General features: G+C 46.6%; 1 pseudogene; it reads right to left on the bottom strand.

The window, feature by feature from the left end:
* Positions 1–256: 256 nt before the first annotated feature.
* On the bottom strand, positions 257–1,783 carry LOC121562149 (annotated as a pseudogene).
* Positions 1,784–18,063: the final 16,280 nt, after the last annotated feature.

The following is an 18,063-nucleotide window of genomic DNA, read 5'->3' as shown; positions in this document are numbered from 1 at the left end:
TAAGTTTCCATTTCTATTTGAAAATAAGATTTCAAAGGACATCTGTGGACATTCTAATCATGTGATGTCAACCTGACTAAATATACTTATTTGTAAATGTAAGTTGTATATGAGCTGTTTTGAAAAACAGTTCCCTCTCCCATCGTTTAATCAGTGTGTGTGATTGACAGGAGAGATAATGAGAGGAGCTGAGTTTTTTCCACCAGCATTACCACTGGGGTTGAAGTATGGATAGAGTTTCTCTGTAAAGTTGCAGTCAGTGATTGACAGGAGAGATGATGAGAGGGGCTGAGTTTTGACCATCATCATTATCAGAGGGGCTTAAGCATGGAAAGAGCTTCTCTGTAAAGGTGCAGCCAGTGAAAGAGTAGATATGAGACCTGGCCTCCACATCATAAAAGGAGACTTGACCCTCCTCATAGTCCACAAACACCCCCACCTTCTGGGGCTGCTCTCTCAGGGAGAGGACAACAGGGGGAGAGTTACTGGCTTTATACACATTCACATCCCTTAGGTACACAACACAGAGTCCATTTTTTCCTTTCCAAGGACAACGTTATGCCGATCAAACCTTTTTGGATTGTCAGGACGATTGTATGGTATGTCTCTATGTCTTACTTGTTTCTGATCTTCAGACAGGATGAGTTTGGGATGTGCTGTATCAGGATCCAGAGTCACATCCACTGCATACTGCTGAATCCTCTTCAGTTTGACTTCAGGCAGCTTCTCCATCTCTTTATTCAGTGTCTCCTCCAGCTGAGACACAGCTCTCCTCACAGTGCCCACACACAGATCACTGTGAACACTGATCTCAGACCAGTCCTTGGTGGGTGGAGGGTTGCACACTAGGGATAGGAAGCTCTGGAGAAGTTGGAGGTGGTCCTCAGTATGTGAGAGCTGCTTCAGCTCAGTGCTTCTCCTCTTTAGCTCAGTGATTTCCTGCTCCAGCTCTTTAATGAGCCCTTCAGCCTGCCTTTCTACTGCTTTCTGCTTCTCCTCAATCAACTCAATTAGCTCAGCCTGGCTTTTCTCAATGGAGAGCACCAGAGCAGTGAAAACCTGCACGCTCTATTCTATGTCTCTATCTGCATCTCTCTTGCTGAGTTCTACTGAGAGTTTGATCTCTTTAACCTTCTTCAGTCGCTCCTGGATAATCTGCTGCACTTCTGCCTCAGTTTTCCCCAGCTGAACCTTCCTCTCTCCACACTCTTCCTCTATAGGGACAGTGTCATGAGTCTTGTGGTCTGCCTCAATGCAGAACTGACACACACATGTCTGGTCAGTCCTACAGAACAGCTCCAGGATTCTGTCATGCTTCTTACAGATCCTGTCTTCCAGGTTCTCCACAGGGTCGATCAGCTTGTGTCTCTTGAAGGCTGGGGCTATCTGATGTGGCTCCAGGTGAGTCTCACAGTAAGAGGCCAGACACACCAGGCAGGACTTCAGGGCCTTGAGCTTCGTCCCAGTGCAGACATCACAGGCCACTTTTCCGAGTTTGGGAGCGGACTCATCGTTACTTCTGACTCTCATCTTTTTAAAATTCTCTACAACCTCTCTTAACGTTGTGTTGACACGAAGCTCAGGTCGTCTGTAGAATTTCTCCTTACACAGTGGACACTGCCACAGGTCATTGCTATCCCAGTACTTTGTGACACAGGCCATGCAGAAGTTGTGTCCACATGAAGTGGTGACTGGCTCAGTGAACACATCCAGACAGATAGAGCACAGGAACTGCTCTTCAGACTGGAGACTGCTGGAGGAAGCCATATCTAGACAGAGAAGGTGGAACTATAAATTATTTCCTGGAATGAGTCAGCTTTCGATAGTTTCAGTGCCATTGTCAACATGGCATTTAGAGACACTAACCAATCTTGATTAAAGTTGTTTAACCATACAACATACAGTATAAATTAGTCAATGTACAAAATAAAGTTAAACATACAGTAGGTACTGTAGTTGAAAAATAAAACAGGAGAATGCAAGAATTCACACTGTAGAATTTATCTTCACCTGCCCTTGTTAATCTCTACTCACCTGTATCTGCGTGTGAAAGAGCTTGGGTGCTTTCTCCGATTTTTTGGTACTATATACTATAGTATTTTAAAGAAACAGAGACTGCGTAGCTGTCGTAACATATTTTTCAGAAGAGTTTGAGACAGTTGACTTGTGTGCGCAACATACAGTACGTCTAAACACTTCAGTTTCACTTAAGTAAAGTGATGTTGACATGCTCCTCCCCACCCAGTGCTGCTCTGTGCTCTGGAACAGAATTAACCCTTCACATGTCTGATCTCTCTTCATTATTGATACATTCTTGATACAAAAGTGTGAATCAGAAATTAAACAAGGAATTACTGAAGATGTAATTAAGTTTTTTTTAAAGACATCAACTACAATATAATTCGCAGGGGATGAACAAATACTGTCAGTGTATGTGGATTTGATCATTAATTAACCTTTTACTGCAGTGGGCTAAATCAGGGTCACACAGGAGTTTATTGTTAGTCTTAAACAAATCAACTTTTAAACAAAGTATACACCTCACACAAATGGTTAAGGGCTTAACAAAAAGAAGACACCTGTACCATGTCTGATATAGAGTTGAAATGTAATCAAGTTTGCATCCCAATATTACACTTTATATATATCACAGAAGACTGAAATAAAACAAAACTGTTTGACATAGCAACACCGGATTTCCGGCTGTAATAAAAAAAAAAAAGATTATTTATGAAATTATTAAACATATTGTGAACATTCCACCCATGAGGCCACTAGGCCATTTGACTGCAGGAAAGGGCTACATAAGGAGCAGAAAATATATCCAAGATTGTTCTTTTAAATGTACACACTTTCACTTATATCAACTCCCAGTTTATCAAGTCAAACCAGACAATGGGTGGAGAACTAAAGCTGAATATATTTTCTGTTTGTGGGAAAATGCCTGTGTTCGCTGTATGCTGAAAGCCTGCATCTGCTGCTTGTGGTGCCTGAAGAAGTGTCTAACATACCTGAATGGTTTTACAGGTTACCACTTTAATCCATTTCTATATGGTAAATAGTGTTTATGCACATATTACACCAAACTCGCCTTGTTAGCGTTTACGATACTTGCCCCTATTTTCTCAACACCCAACACACACATTCACTCTCTCTCTTCTTCCTCTCTCTCTCTCTTTAGGAGTTTGTGGAGAACAGTAAGAAAATGGCGGGAAGGGATCTGCTCGTCATTTATGGCACACTTTACATGAAAGCTTTATGTTTTCTTTAAAGCGCAATGCCTTTTTGAAACATATTTTGTATATAACAAAAGTACATCAGTCAAAAATACCGTTAGTGTAGTTTGGTTCTATTTTACAGGTTGTAGAGTTTTTGTTTTGTTTAGCCTCTTGTGGGAGAAAGTGTTGTGAGAGATTATTCAAATGTGTTCCATGCCATCACTGTTATTTGTTAACCACTATTACCGTACACTACAAGTTTTTGCATATCAATGTCTTTTTGCATTGTGGGATTGATGGTGGTGGTTGCTACTTGTGATGCATTGCTCCTTGACAAATACAACTGACTAGCATAACAGATGATTAACAGGCACTTTTCTGTCTGAAAAAACTCCATCTCAGTCTAGAGCTTGTTTAAAGTCTTTTTGTATGGATATTTTTGAAAAGTTTGTGATTCTTTTGTATTCTAAATTTGTGCAAGGCGTTCTCCCTCGTCTGTTAACAGGATCATGTTACTACGGTGGCTCAAACATCAAATAGCCATTTACTCTGATAAGAACGTTTTATATTACTTTCTGTAAGACAAGTACTGAAGTTGTCTTATGTCAGAGGCAATGCATGATCATAACTGACAATATCTAAATTGTGGCAACGTTGAGTCATTACTGCTTATTGAGTTTATAATACTCAATCCACAGAAAAAGGGATTCCCTATGACTGCATCTTTATTAATGAATGAGTTTGTGTTATAACACATAATTGTTATAAACATTTTATGCAGATTAATAAAAGAAAATGAAAACAGTCAATGTCCACTTGTCTTTGTGAGAGCTGTGGGGCAAGAGAGGATCAGTTCAATCTTGGACATGGGTTTGTGTCTGTATGTCATTAAGATATCCACTAAGAGAGACAAACAATAAAACAATATACCCAAATATAAAAACAATCATGTATATATACCCAACAATAAAACAATATATTGAACGAAATTAAATATTTGTGATGGTGATGTGGTGATTTGGAAATTGCCCTGTATCAGACCAGGGTTCAAAGTATATTTCTTCTTCTGTCAAATATGTTAGCTGCACTTGATTGAGCTTCCCAGGTGCAATATAACCAATAGAATAGTCCCAGAAGTACAAACCCCACCAATCTGGCACAATAGAAATATGATTATTAAATGTCTATGTCTGGCACTCCAGTCAAACGCTCAAAGTATCGGAAAGAAAACAAATACTATTTGAATCCAGGTCTGTCCTGTATCAGTTTGACTATTTCCTAACTCCAGGAATAAATCCCAGCTGACCCTGACCTCCATCATGTCCTTTATGCTGCGACTGGCCCGCTTCTGTGACGAGTACTGAGGATACGAAGAGGCAGGACGCAGACGCAGGAATCAACAAGGTAAAGGTTTACTTAACAATAAGAAAGAGAATAATAAGGAGCGAGTAAACGACACGCCGCTAACAATTACACACAACAATGAGTGAACAGTCCAGGTCTAAATAGTGGAGGTGATGAGATGATGAGTTACAAGTGCGCCGGAGGTGATTAGGGTGCGTTGGGTTTCCATTCCTGTGTTGCCGAGGTGGTGCGCTCAGAATGGTGGCTCAGTAGACCGGCAAATCAGGTCGCCGGAGGGGAGCAACGGGAGGAGACGTGACAGTGCGGTTCTCGCGGCAGGACTTCACCAGCCATGAAGACGACCCCGAGGACGAGGAGCGGGCCGGTCAGGGCAGCGACGGTGGAAGTCCTGAATTAGGTTGGGGTCCAAAACGTCCCCAGCTGGAACCTAGCTCTTCTCCTCAGGGCCATACACCTCCCAGTCCACCAGGTAACGGAGCCGTCCCCCACGGAACCTGGAGTCCAGCAGGTCCCTCACAGCATATGCCGGACTTCCATCAATGTTCAGGGGCGGAGGGGGCGTATCCCGGGGGACGGCATCCGCCAGAGGACCAGCAACCACCGGCCTGAGGAGAGACACATGAAAAGTAGGTGAGACACGGTAGTGCGGGGGAAGGAGCAGCCGGTACGGCACCTCATTAATGCGCCGGAGGACTTTAAACGGCCCCACAAACCGGGGGCTCAGTTTCTTGCAGGGCAGGTGGAGAGGGAGGTTTTGAGTGGACAGCCAGACACAATTACAAGGCTGGAATACGGGAGCCTCACTGCGGTGGCGGTCAGCTTGGTCCTTCTGCCGACGAATGGCCCCCTGGAGACGGACATGGGCGGCGTCCCAGACCTGTCCGGCCCTGCGGAACCACTCGTCGACAGCGGAAGCATCGGTCTGGCTGTGTGTCCAAGGGACCAGGGCCGGCTGGTACACCAGGAAGCATTGGAAGAGAGTGAGCCCCATGGAGGAGTGAACGAGGGAGTTCTGGGCATTATCTGCCCAGGGAAGAAACCTCTTCCACTCACCCTGCCGGTCCTGACAAAGGCAACAAAGAAACTTCCCCAGCTCCAGGTTCATGCGCTCCACCTGCCCATTTGACTGAGGCCTATACCCGGAAGTGAGGCTGGCCATGGCCCCGATCTTCTCCAGGAAAGCGTTCCACACTCGGGAGGTGAATTGGGGGCCACGGTCCGAGACGATGTCCTCCGGAAGTCCATAGTGCCCGGAAGACCTGTTGGAACAGGACCTCAGCGACCTGGAGAGCAGAAGGAAGACCAGTTAGTGGCAAAAAAACGGCATAATTCTGAGAATCGATCTACGACCACCATGACTGTGATGAAGCCGTCAGAACGTGGGAGGTCGGTGACAAAGTCTATGGACAGGTGTGATCAAGGTCGCTGAGGAACTGGTAGAGGAACTAGTTTGCCTGCCGGGGCGTTCCGAGGTGTCTTCATTTGGGGACATATGGAACAGGAGTTGACATAGCGAGAGACATCACTAAACAAGGTGGGCCACCAGTATTTTTGTGATAGAGAATTCAGTGTGAGCGTAATAGCGGAGTGCCCTGCCGTAAAGGTGGTGTGCGCCCAGATCACCAGGCGGTCACGGACACTGGTGGGTACATACACGCGCCCCAGAGGGGCGTTGGCAGGCGCTGGGTCCTCCTGAGTCGCCAGGCGGATGTCTTCTTCCACATCCCAAATGACAGGTGCAACGATGAGAGATGGGGGTAGGATAGGACCCCTCAGATCCTTCCTTTCTCTGGTATGGTGCATCCTGGAGAGTGTGTCGGCTTTCACATTCTGGGAGCCTGGGCGGTAGGATAGAATTAAGAAATTGGGCCCACCTGGCTTGACGAGAGTTCAACCGTTTCGCTGACCGTAAGTGCTCCAAATTCTGATGGTCAATAAGAATCCAGAATGGATGGACTGCCTTACTGCCAGTGTCTCCATTCCTCCAGAGCAAGGACCTCTGCCAACAGCTCCCTGTCTCCAACTCCATAGTTCCTCTATGCAGGGTAAGCTTTTAAGAGAAAAAGGCACAGGGATACATTTTCTCTGGCTTACCTTGCCGCTGGGAGAGAACCGCACCCACGCCCTCCTCAGATGCGTCCACCTCCAGGATGAAAGGTCAAGATGGATCTGGGTGTTTTAGGATGGGCGCAGTGGTGAACCTCTCCTTCAGCCTCTTGAAGGCAGCGTCAGCATCAGGGTCCCAGGCCAGCTTCTGAGGCCCACCCTTAAGGAGAGAGGTGAGCGAGGCGGCTATGGAGCTGAAGGAACTGATGAAACGCCGGTAGAAATTGGCGAAGTCCAGGAAGCTCTGTAGGCCCTTGGTGGTGGGGACTGGCCATGGCCTGACGGCGTCCGTCTTCGCTCTTTCCATGAACACCCCCTGAGGACTGATCCTGTATCCCAGGAAGGAGATGGGCTGTTGGTGGAATTCACATTTCTCCCCCTTCACCAACAGGCTGTGTTCCTGGAGGCGGAGTAGGACAGCTCTGATGTCCCTGACGTGCTCCTCGAACGTAGCCGAGTAGATTAGGATATTGTCGATGTACAAAACCACCTGTCGACTCAGCATGTCTCGGAACACGTCATTGACAAAGGACTGGAACACAGAAGGCACGTTGGCGAGGCCGTAGGGCATGACGTAGTATTCATAGTGGCCTGAGGTAGTGCTGAATGCAGTCTTCCACTCGTCTCCTTCACGAATTCGGATCAGGTTGTTTGCACTCCTCAGGTCGAACTTGGTAAAGTACCGGGCCCCTCGTTGCTGCTCGATGGCCAACGGAACCAGAGGGAGGGGGTACCGGTACTTGGTGGTGACTGCGTTCAGCCCCCTGTAGTCAATGCACGGCCTCAATCCTCCATCTTTTTTGGCCATGAAGAAGAAGCTGGCGGAGGCAGGATAGGTAGAGCTTCTGATGAACCCCTGTTTCAGGGTCTCCGCCACATTCTTCTCCATGGCCTCAGTCTACGCCCTGGAAATGGAGTAAATGCGACTCTTCGGGGGGTGTTGTCCCTCCAACAGGTCAATGGCGCAGTCCCAGGGCCTGTGAGGAGGGAAACACATAGCCTTTGATGAAGAGAAGACTTCGGAGAGATCTGCATACTCACGTGGAATGCTGAGCTGGAGGGCGGAATCCGGAATCTCCGCTGACGTGGAACAACAAACCACTGGCAGGCAGGTCTTCCCGCATGAAGTGGACCAGGCTGTGATCCTCTTGGTGATCCAATTAATGGTGGGGTTGTGTAGTCTGAGCCAGGGCAATCCCAAGACGATCCGGTGAAGGGGTGAAGTGACGATGTGGAATGACAGCTCCTCGTGGGGTGCTCTGGTAGTGTGGGAATGGTGATGGTGATGGGGAGAGTGATGTGCATAATGGTGCCTGATCCAAGTGGCTTATTGTCCAGCGAGGAGACGTGTAGTGGAGAAGGCAGTGGCACGGTGGGCAACCCCCATTCAGAGACCAGCTCCCTATCTATAAGGTTCCCCACTGAACCGGAATCTATCATTGAATTGGAAATGGAAGAGAAGGAATAACCAGTCACCGTTATGGGAACTAAAAACAATGGTTTTGTGATAGGAGATGACGTAACACTCACGGAGCGTTGACGGGAGTCATACCGCCTAGATTGGAAACCACCAGGAGATCTGTGTTCCTTGGTGGTGTAGGGCGTGCTGTCCACCTCCATTGGTGAGGACTCGGAGGCAGGGCGGCTTCCATAGCTCAAATGGGGTGAGCGTCGAGTTCCGGGAGGTGTTGGGAACGCTGTCTGTCTCTCAACATGTCGTCAAGACGGATGGACGTTGCGATGAGGGTATCAAGGCCCATCTCGTCGTCCCGACATGCGAGTTCCGTCTTGATGTTCTCCCGTAAGCCTCTCCTGAAGGCCGTGCGCAGAGCACGCTCATTCCAGCCGAAAGACGCCGCCACCGTGCGAAAGCTCAGAGCGTACTCGGACGCGGGCCCATCTCCCTGTTGTAGCTGGAGGAGACCCTCACCCTCGTCCGTTCCCTGCCTTGGATAATCAAACACCGCCCTGAACCGAGCGAGGAAGGTGGAGTAGGGAAGCGCCGCGGCCTCACCTCCATCCCAGACTGACGTGGCCCAATCCAGCGCCTTTCCTTTAAGTAGCGAAATCACTAGCGCTATCCTGGCTTGGTCAGATGGATATGCCCCAGGCTGACGCGCCAGATAAAGTGAAACATGTAGCAGGAAGCCGCTACATTTAGTAGTTTTACCGTCATAGCGCATAGTTTGTGATAGCACGGGAACAGGTGGACTGGGTGCACTCGCCGCTCCCTGAGGAGTAACCGGAGCGCTGGGCAGATTTATGCAGAGCTTGGAGCACTTCCTGCATGGCAGCGTTCAACTTGGCAAGCTGCTACTGGTGATGGTCGAGGCTGGAAAACTCCAGGAGGATTACCTGCTGCATCCATTTTCGTGAGAGGTGTGTAATTCTGTGACGAGTACTAAGGATACGAAGAGGCAGGACGCAGACGCAGGAATCAACAAGGTAAAGGTTTACTTAACAATGAGAAAGATAATAACAAGGCGCGTGTAAACGACACAATGCTAACAATTACACACAACAATGACTGAACAGTCCAGGGCTATATAGTGGTGGTGATGAGATGATGAGGTGCAGGTGCTTAGGGTGCGTTGGGTTTCCATTCCTGTGTTGCCGAGGTGGTGCGCTCAGACCGGTGGCTCAGTAGACCGGTGAATCAGAATGCCGGAGGGGAGCAACGGGAGGAGACGTGACAGCTTCCACCTGGGCACTGTGACCATCCTCACCTGCATCCACAACCAGATCAAAGGCTAAGGACGTGCCATATATTAGATTCACTTTGATAGAGTATATGAAAAATAGTATCATTTTCTGTCAAAGGTCAGCATTAGACCTAAATTATGTTAATAATTAAAGCAACATAACTTGTATTAGTTTTTCATTTAAGTTCATTTGAGTTTAATGAAGTGACTATTGGCTTAGCAACCGCGTGACGCAGCATGACATCGTGAACATGAATGTTCAAGAATTCAAAATTGCATTAGGCATTTCCTCCTTTCTAGAGTAGCTTTGATGACAGTTGGGTTTGTGATGCTAACGTTATCTATCAAATGTGAGGATGTTTGAGGTGGAAAAACCTAAGCCATTTATAATGAAGAAGTCTCATTCTTTCAACATTATGTTGGTGACTATGTCTGGTATGCATGTAAACAAGTCTGAGTTGCTACCACCCCGTCTTAGAGGCCAAGTGGGCATGACTGGGCATGATTGAAATCAAAACCCAACCCTTAAATAACCAAGGAAAGTCATACATTTAACAGAATCTCGCATATCTCTGTTTTGAAAGATACTGACATTATGACAAATTATCCTATTTACATTTTGTAGTCAATTTTGAAATAATAAAATTGGTTTTGACTAAAATCAATGCCACATAACCAGCTTTCAACCAGAGAAGTCGTTTTATTTGGTTCAGCTTCCCTTTGAGGGTTAGTTTTCTTTCTGTCAAAGAATGTCAGCATTATGGGTAGGAGAAAAGCTATGATATCTTACTGATATAATTTATTAAATCCACTTCAATCAGTGTGGATGAAGGGGAGGAGACAGGTTAAAGAAGGATTTTTAAGCCATGAGACCGTTGAGACATGGATTGTGTATGTGTGCCATTCAGAGAGTGAATGGGCAAGACACACGATTTATATATATATATATATATATATATATTTTTTTTTTTAAAGACCTGACCCTCCTCATAGTCCTCAAACACCCCCACTTTCTGGGGCTTCTCTCTCAGGGAGAGGAGGATAGCGTGGGAGGTACAGACTTGGTACACATTCACGTCCCTTAGGGACAAAGTCCAGAGTCCATGCTCAGGGCTCAATATGATGTTCCCCTTCCTGTCTATGGACTCTCTGACCACTCCTAAAGTCCACTTAGTCTTCCCCTTAACCATCACTTCATACTAAAATCTCCCTGAGGATAAGCCATCCTCTCCAAGGACAATGCCAAAACGATCAAACCTTTTTGTATTGTCAGGTAAATTCATATCTCAAATGTTTCCCATCTTCAGACAGGATGAGCCAGGGATGTGCTGTATCATGGTCCAGAGTCACATCCACTGTATACTGCTGAATCCTCTTCCGTTTGACTCCAGGCAGCTTCTCCATCTCTTTATTCAGTGTCTCCTTCAGCTGAGAAAGAGCTCTCCTCACAGTGCCCACACACAGATCACTGTGAACACTGACTGACCAGTCCTTGGTGGGTGGAGGGGTGCACACCACGAATCAGAAGCTCTGGAGAAGTTGGAGGTGGTCCTCAGTGTGTGAGAGCTGCTTCAGCTCAGTCCTTCTCCTCTTTAGCTCAGTGATTTCCTGCTCCAGCTCTTTAATGAGCACTTCAGCCTGCCTCTCTACTGCTTTCTGCTTCTCCTCAATTACCTTAACAAGCTCACCCTGGCTTTTCTTAATGGAGCACACCAGAGCAGTGAAGACCTGCACAATCTCTGCTTTCTCTCGCTCTGCGTCTCTCTTGCTGAGATCTACCGAGAGTTTGATACTTTTAACCTTCATCAGTCGCTCCTTGACAATCTGCTGCAACTTCTGCCTCAGTTTTCCCCAGCTGAGTCTTCCTCTCTCCACACTCTTCCTCTATAGAGACAGTGTCATGAGTCTTGTGGTCTGCCTCAGTGCAGAACTGACACACACATGTCTGGTCAGTCCTACAGAACATCTCCAGGAGTCTGTCCTCATCTGCGTGCTTATCATCCTCACCAGGGTCTTGACCTGACTCCAGTTCGGCATGATCACCGACTTCAGTGGGCAAATGCTCACCTTTGATGGCCACTGGTACGCTAGAGAAGTGTGCTACCAGTTTCAACTGTTCCGGGCAGATGGCAGACATCATGTATGGCGTTGTGTGGAAGAGCGGTTTGCTGAAGTCATTGTTATGAACAGAGTGCCCCAGGGTGGAGGTAGTGTTATGGTATGCGCAGGCATAAGCTACAGACAACAAACGCAATTGCCTTTAATTGATGGCAATTTGAATGCACAAAGATACCGTGATGAGATCCTGAGGCCTGTTCATCCGCAGCCATCACCTCATGTTTCAGCATGATAATGCACGGCCCCATGTTGCAAGAATCTGTACACAATTCCTGGAAGCTGAAAATGCCCTAGTTCTTCCATGGCCTGCACACTCACCAGACATGTCACCCATTGAGCATGTTTGGGATATTTTGGATAGACGTGTAGACAACATGTTCCAGTTCCTGCTAATATCCAGCTACTTCGCACAGCCATTGAAGAGGAGTGGGACAACATTCCACAGGACACAATCAACAGCCTTATCAACTCTTTTCGAAAGGAGATGTGTCGTGCTGCATGAGGCAAATGGTGGTCACACCAGATACTGACTGATTTTATGATCCACGCCCCTACCTACCTTTTTCTAAGGTATCTGTTACCAACAGATGCATATCTGTATTCTCAGTCATAAATTAGGGTCTAATTAATTAATTAATTAATTTCCTTATATGAACTGTAACTCATTAAAATCTTTGAAATTGTTTCATGTTGCGTTTATATTTTTGTTCAATGTATATTTGTTAAATATATTGTCTTATGTTAAAGGCAAAGCATTATCATAACTGACAATCCCTATATTGTGGCAACATTGAGTCATTACTGCTTATTGAGTTTGTAATACTCTATCCATAGAAAAAGGATTCTCTATGACAGTATCTCTATTTATGAATGCAAACAGAGTTTTAACCCGGAATATTTTTAATAACATTTTTAGCAGAGTAATAAAACAACAAAAATAAGGAATGTCCACCTGTGTTTGTGAGAGCTGTTGGGTAAGAGAGGTTCAGATCAATGGGGACATGGGTTTGTGTCTGTATGTCATTAAGATATCCACTAAGATGGAGAAACAATAAAACGATATACAGTGAATTCAATCTACACACAATACCCCATAATGACAAAGATAAAAACAAGTTTTTATACATTTTTGCAAAGAAAATAATAAAAAAATAATAATGCTGGAAATATCAAATTTACATAAGTACTGTCAAATAAATTGAACACACTCCCCCCTCATATAGTTACAGTGCCTTGCAAAAGTATTCCTCCCCCTTGGAGTTTTTCCTATTTTGTTTCATTACAAAATGTAATTTAAATGGATTTTTATTTGGATTTCATGTAATGGACATACCAAAATAGTCCAAATTGGTGAAGTGAAATGAAAAATGCGAAAAAAATTAATTACAGAAAAGTGGTGCATGCATATGTATTCACCCCCTTTGCTATGAAGCCCCTAAATAAGATCTGGTGCAACCAATTACCTTCATAAGTCACATAATTAGTTAAATAAAGTCCACCTGTGTGCGATCTAATTAAAACATGATCTGTCACATGATCTCAGTATATATACACCTCTTCTGAAAGGCCTCAGAGTCTGCAACACCACTAAGCAAGGGGCACCACCAAGCAAGCGGCACAATGAAGACCAAGGAGCTCTCCAAACAGGTCAGGGACAAAGTTATGGAGAAGTACAGATCAGGGTTGGGTTATAAAAAAATATCCGAAACTTTGAACATCCCACTGAGCACTATTAAATCCATTATAAAAAAATTGAAAGAATATGGCACCACAGCAAACCTGCAGAGAGGGCCGCCCACCAAAACCCATGGACCAGGCAAGGAGGGCATTAATCAGAGAGGCAACAAAGAGACCAAAGATAACCCTGAAGGAGCTGCAAAGCTCCACAGCGGAGATTGGAGTATCTGTCCATTGGACCACTTTAAGCCGTACACTCCACAGAGCTGGGCTTGACGGAAGAGTGGCCCGAAAAAAGCCATTGCTTAAAAATAAATAAATAAGCAAACACATTTGGTGTTTGCCAAAATGCATGTGGGAGACTCCCCAAACATATGGAAGAAAGTACTCTGGTCAGATGAGACTAAAATTGAGCTTTTTTGCCATCAAGGAAAACACTATGTCTGGAGCAAACTCAACACCTCTCATCACCCCGAGAACACCATCCCCACAGTGAAGCATGGTGGTGGCAGCATCATGCTGTGGGGATGTTTTTCATCGGCAGGGATTGGTAAACTGGTCAGAATTGAAGTAATGATGGATGGCGCTAAATACAGGGAAATTCTTGAGGGAAACCAGTTTCAGTCTTCCAGAGATTTGAGACTGGGACGGAGGTTCACCTTCCATCAGGACAATGACCCTAAGCCTATTGCTAAAGCAACATTTGAGTGGTTTAAGGGGAATCATTTAAATGTCTTGGAATGGACTAGTCAAAGCCCAGACCTCAATCCAATTGAGAATCTGTGGTATGACTTAAAGATTGCTGTACACCAGCGGAACCCCTCCAACTTGAAGGATCTGGAGCAGTTTTGCCTTGAAGAATGGGCAAAAATCCCAGTGGTTAGATGTCCAAGCTTATAGAGACATACCCCAAGGGACTTGCAGCTGTAATTGCTGCAAAAGGTGGTTCTACAAAGTATTGACTTTAGAGGGGTGAATAGTTATAAACGCTCAAGTTTTCTGTTTTTTCTGTCTTATTTGTTGTTAGTTTCACAATAAAAAATATTTTGCATCTTCAAAGTGGTAGGCATGTTGTGTAAATGAAATTATACAAATCCCCCCAAAATCCATTTTCATTCCAGGTTGTAAGGCAACAAAATAGGAAAAATGCCAAGGGGGGTGAATACTTTCGCAAGCCACTGTCAATACAGGAAAATAAGCTTAGGTCTAACCCCAGAGAGATAGAGATATGCTGGTGGCATGCTACAGTGGGGGAAAAATATTTAGTCAGCCACCAATCAAGTTCTCCCACTTAAAAAGATGAGAGAGCATGTAATTTTCATCATAGTACCCGACAGACAAAATGAGAAATTAGTAGGTGAAGTGGGAGAACTTGCACAAGGTGCTGACTAAATACTCCCCCTCGACACCGATATGCATTTATTTATGTCAGATGGCTACTGCATCTGCTATACAGATATAGAACTACAGAAGAAAGGTAATTCGTTAATTTTCTATCTGAATATGTTGTATAGAGATAAGTATTATATTGTTAGATTATAGGAATAACTCTGGTAGGCCTAAAACGTCCTTCCTCACCTCAAATTCAACTGCCAGAGTCAGTGGGATCGCAGGGGCACACTACCTTCATATCTAATGCCTGCAGTAGCTAAAGCTTAATAATAGCCATACCTTCCCCAAACGTTTCTAAACTTTAATAGGGTAATATAGAAAGTAGGTTAAGCCATTGTTTATAGGGAAAATACGTGCAGAATGGCAAATGTAAACCAGGGGAAAAAACGCACCAACCTCCCCTGTGCCCCCCCCCAAAAACACACAACCCTCCCCAAAGCAATAAAAAAGGTTTGACAACCCTCCCATATTTTGGACCACCCCTTCCCCAGTCATTTTCAATTTGTCCCTAACAGAGTAAAGAAGATTCCATTTTCATTTGATGATGAGATTTCAGAGGACATCCATGGAAATTCTAGTCATGTGTCACGCCTCACACCGCGTGGCTGCTGCCTCTCTAACCTGGTGGTCCCTGCACGCACCACACACCTGGAGTTCCAGGTCTCAGGCAGCCTCTGGAACTGCCGTTCTGCTGCCAACAAGGCTGACTTCATCCCAGCCTATGCTACCCTCCAGTCCCTCGACTTCCTGGCGCTGACGGAAACATGGATTACCACTGAAAACACTGCTACTCCTACTGCTCTCTCCTCGTCTGACCATGTGTTCTCGCATACCCCGAGAGCATCTGGTCAGAGGGGTGGTGGCACAGGAATCCTCATCTCTCCCAAGTGGTCATTCTCAATTTTTCCCCTAACCCATCTGTCTATCTCCTCATTTGAATTCCACGCTGTCACAGTCACTAGCCCATTTAAGCTTAATATCCTTGTCATCTATCGCCCTCCAGGTTCCCTTGGAGAGTTCATCAATGAGCTTGACGCCTTGATAAGTTCCTTTCCTGAGGATGGCTCACCCTTCACAGTTTTGGGGGATTTCAACCTCCCTACGTCTACATTTGACTCATTTCTCTCTGCCTCCTTCTTTCCACTCCTCTCCTCTTTTGACCTCACCCTCTCACCGTCCCCCCTACTCACAAGGCAGGCAATACGCTTGACTTCATCTTTACTAGATGTTGCTCTTCTACTAATCTCACTGCAACTCCCCTCCATGTCTCCGACCACTACTTTGTATCCTTTTCTCTCTCGCTCTCCTCCAACACTACTCACTCTGCCCCAACACAGATGGTAACGCGCCGCCGCAACCTTCGCTCTCTCTCTCCCACTACTCTCTCCTCTTCCATCCTATCATCTCTTCCCTCTGCTCAATCCTTCTCCCTCCAATCTCCTGATTCTGCCTCCTCAACCCTCCTCTCCTCCCTTTCTGCATCCTTTGACTCCCTGTGTCCCCTATCCTCCCGGCCGGCTCGGTCCTCCCCTCCAGCTCCGTGGCTTGATGACTCATTGCGAGCTCACAGAACAGAGCTCCGGGCAGCTGAGCGGAAATGGAAGAAAACTAAACTCCCTGCCGACCTGGCATCTTTTCACTCCCTCCTCTCTACATTTTCTTCATCTGTTTCTGCTGCTAAGGCCACTTTCTACCACTCTAAATTCCAAGCATCTGCCTCTAACCCTAGGAAGCTCTTTGCCACATTCTCCTCACTGCTGAATCCCCCCCCCCCCCCCTCCCTCTCTGTGGATGACTTCGTCAACCACTTTGAAAAGAAGGTTGACGACATCCGATCCTCGTTTGTTATGTCTAATGACACTGCTGGTCCTGCTCACACTGCCCTACCCTATGCTTTGACTTCTTTCTCCCCTCTCTCTCCAGATAAAATCTTGCGACTAGTGACTGCAGGCCGCCCAACAACCTGCCCGCTTGACCCCATCCCCTCCTCTCTTCTCCAGACCATCTCCGGTGACCTTCTCCCCTACCTCACCTCGCTGATCAACTCATCCTTGACCGCTGGCTATGTCCCTTCCGTCTTCAAGAGAGCGAGAGTTGCTCCCCTTCTCAAAAAACCAACACTCGATCCCACTGATGTCAACAACTACAGACCAGTATCCCTTCTTTCTTTTCTTTCCAAAACTATTGAGCGTGCCGTCTTTAGCCAACTCTCTTGCTATCTCTCTCAGAATGACCTTCTTGATCCAAACCAGTCAGGTTTCAGGACTGGTCATTCAACTGAGACTGCTCTTCTCTGTGTCACGGAGGCTCTCCGCACTGCTAAAGCTAACTCTCTCTCCTCTGCTCTTGTCCTTCTAGACCTGTCTGCTGCCTTTGATACTGTGAACCATCAGATCCTCCTCTCCACCCTCTCCGAGCTGGGCATCTCCGGCGCGGCTCACTCCTGGATTGCGTCCTACCTGACCGGTCGCTCCTACCAAGTGGCGTGGCGAGAAGCTGTCTCCGCACCACGTGCTCTCACCACTGGTGTCCCCCAGGGCTCAGTTCTAGGCCCTCTCCTTTTCTCCCTATACACCAAGTCACTTGGCTCTGTCATATCCTCACATGGCCTCTCCTATCATTGCTACGCTGACGATACACAACTAATCTTCTCCTTTCCCCCTTCTGATAACCAGGTGGCGAATCGCATCTCTGCATGTCTGGCAGACATATCAGTATGGATGACGGATCACCACCTCAAGCTGAACCCTGGCAAGACGGAGCTGCTCTTCCTCCCGGGAAGGACTGCCCGTTCCATGATCTCGCCATCACGGTTGACAACTCCGTTGTGTCCTCCTCCCAGAGTGCGAAGAGCCTTGGCGTGACCCTGGACAACACCCTGTCGTTCTCCGCTAACATCAAGGCGGTGACCCGATCCTGCAGGTTCATGCTCTACAACATTCGGAGAGTACGACCCTGCCTTACACAGGAAGCGGCACAGGTCCTAATCCAGGCACTTGTCATCTCCCGTCTGGATTACTGCAACTCGCTGTTGGCTGGGCTCCCTGCCTGTGCCATTAAACCCCTACAACTCATCCAGAATGCCGCAGCCCGTCTGGTGTTCAACCTTCCCAAGTTCTCTCACGTCACCCCCCTCCTCCGCACACTCCACTGGCTTCCAGTTGAAGCTCGCATCCGTTACAAGACCATGGTGCTTGCCTATTGAGCAGTGAGGGGAACGGCACCTCCGTACCTTCAGGCTCTGATCAGTCCCTACACCCAAACGAGGGCATTGCGTTCATCCACCTCTGGCCTGCTGGCTCCCCTTCCTCTGCGGAAGCATAGTTCCCGCTCAGCCCAGTCAAAACTGTTCGCTGCTCTGGCACCCCAATGGTGGAACAAGCTCCCTCACGACGCCAGGACAGCGGAGTCACTCACCACCTTCCGGAGACATTTGAAACCCCACCTCTTTAAGGAATACCTGGGATAGGATAAAGTAATCCTTC

This window comes from Coregonus clupeaformis, unplaced genomic scaffold, assembly GCF_020615455.1.
Source record: "Coregonus clupeaformis isolate EN_2021a unplaced genomic scaffold, ASM2061545v1 scaf0844, whole genome shotgun sequence".
Lineage (NCBI taxonomy): Eukaryota > Metazoa > Chordata > Actinopteri > Salmoniformes > Salmonidae > Coregonus > Coregonus clupeaformis.
The sequence above is the reverse complement of the archived record's forward strand: the minus strand, read 5'-3'. Positions and strand labels throughout refer to the sequence as shown.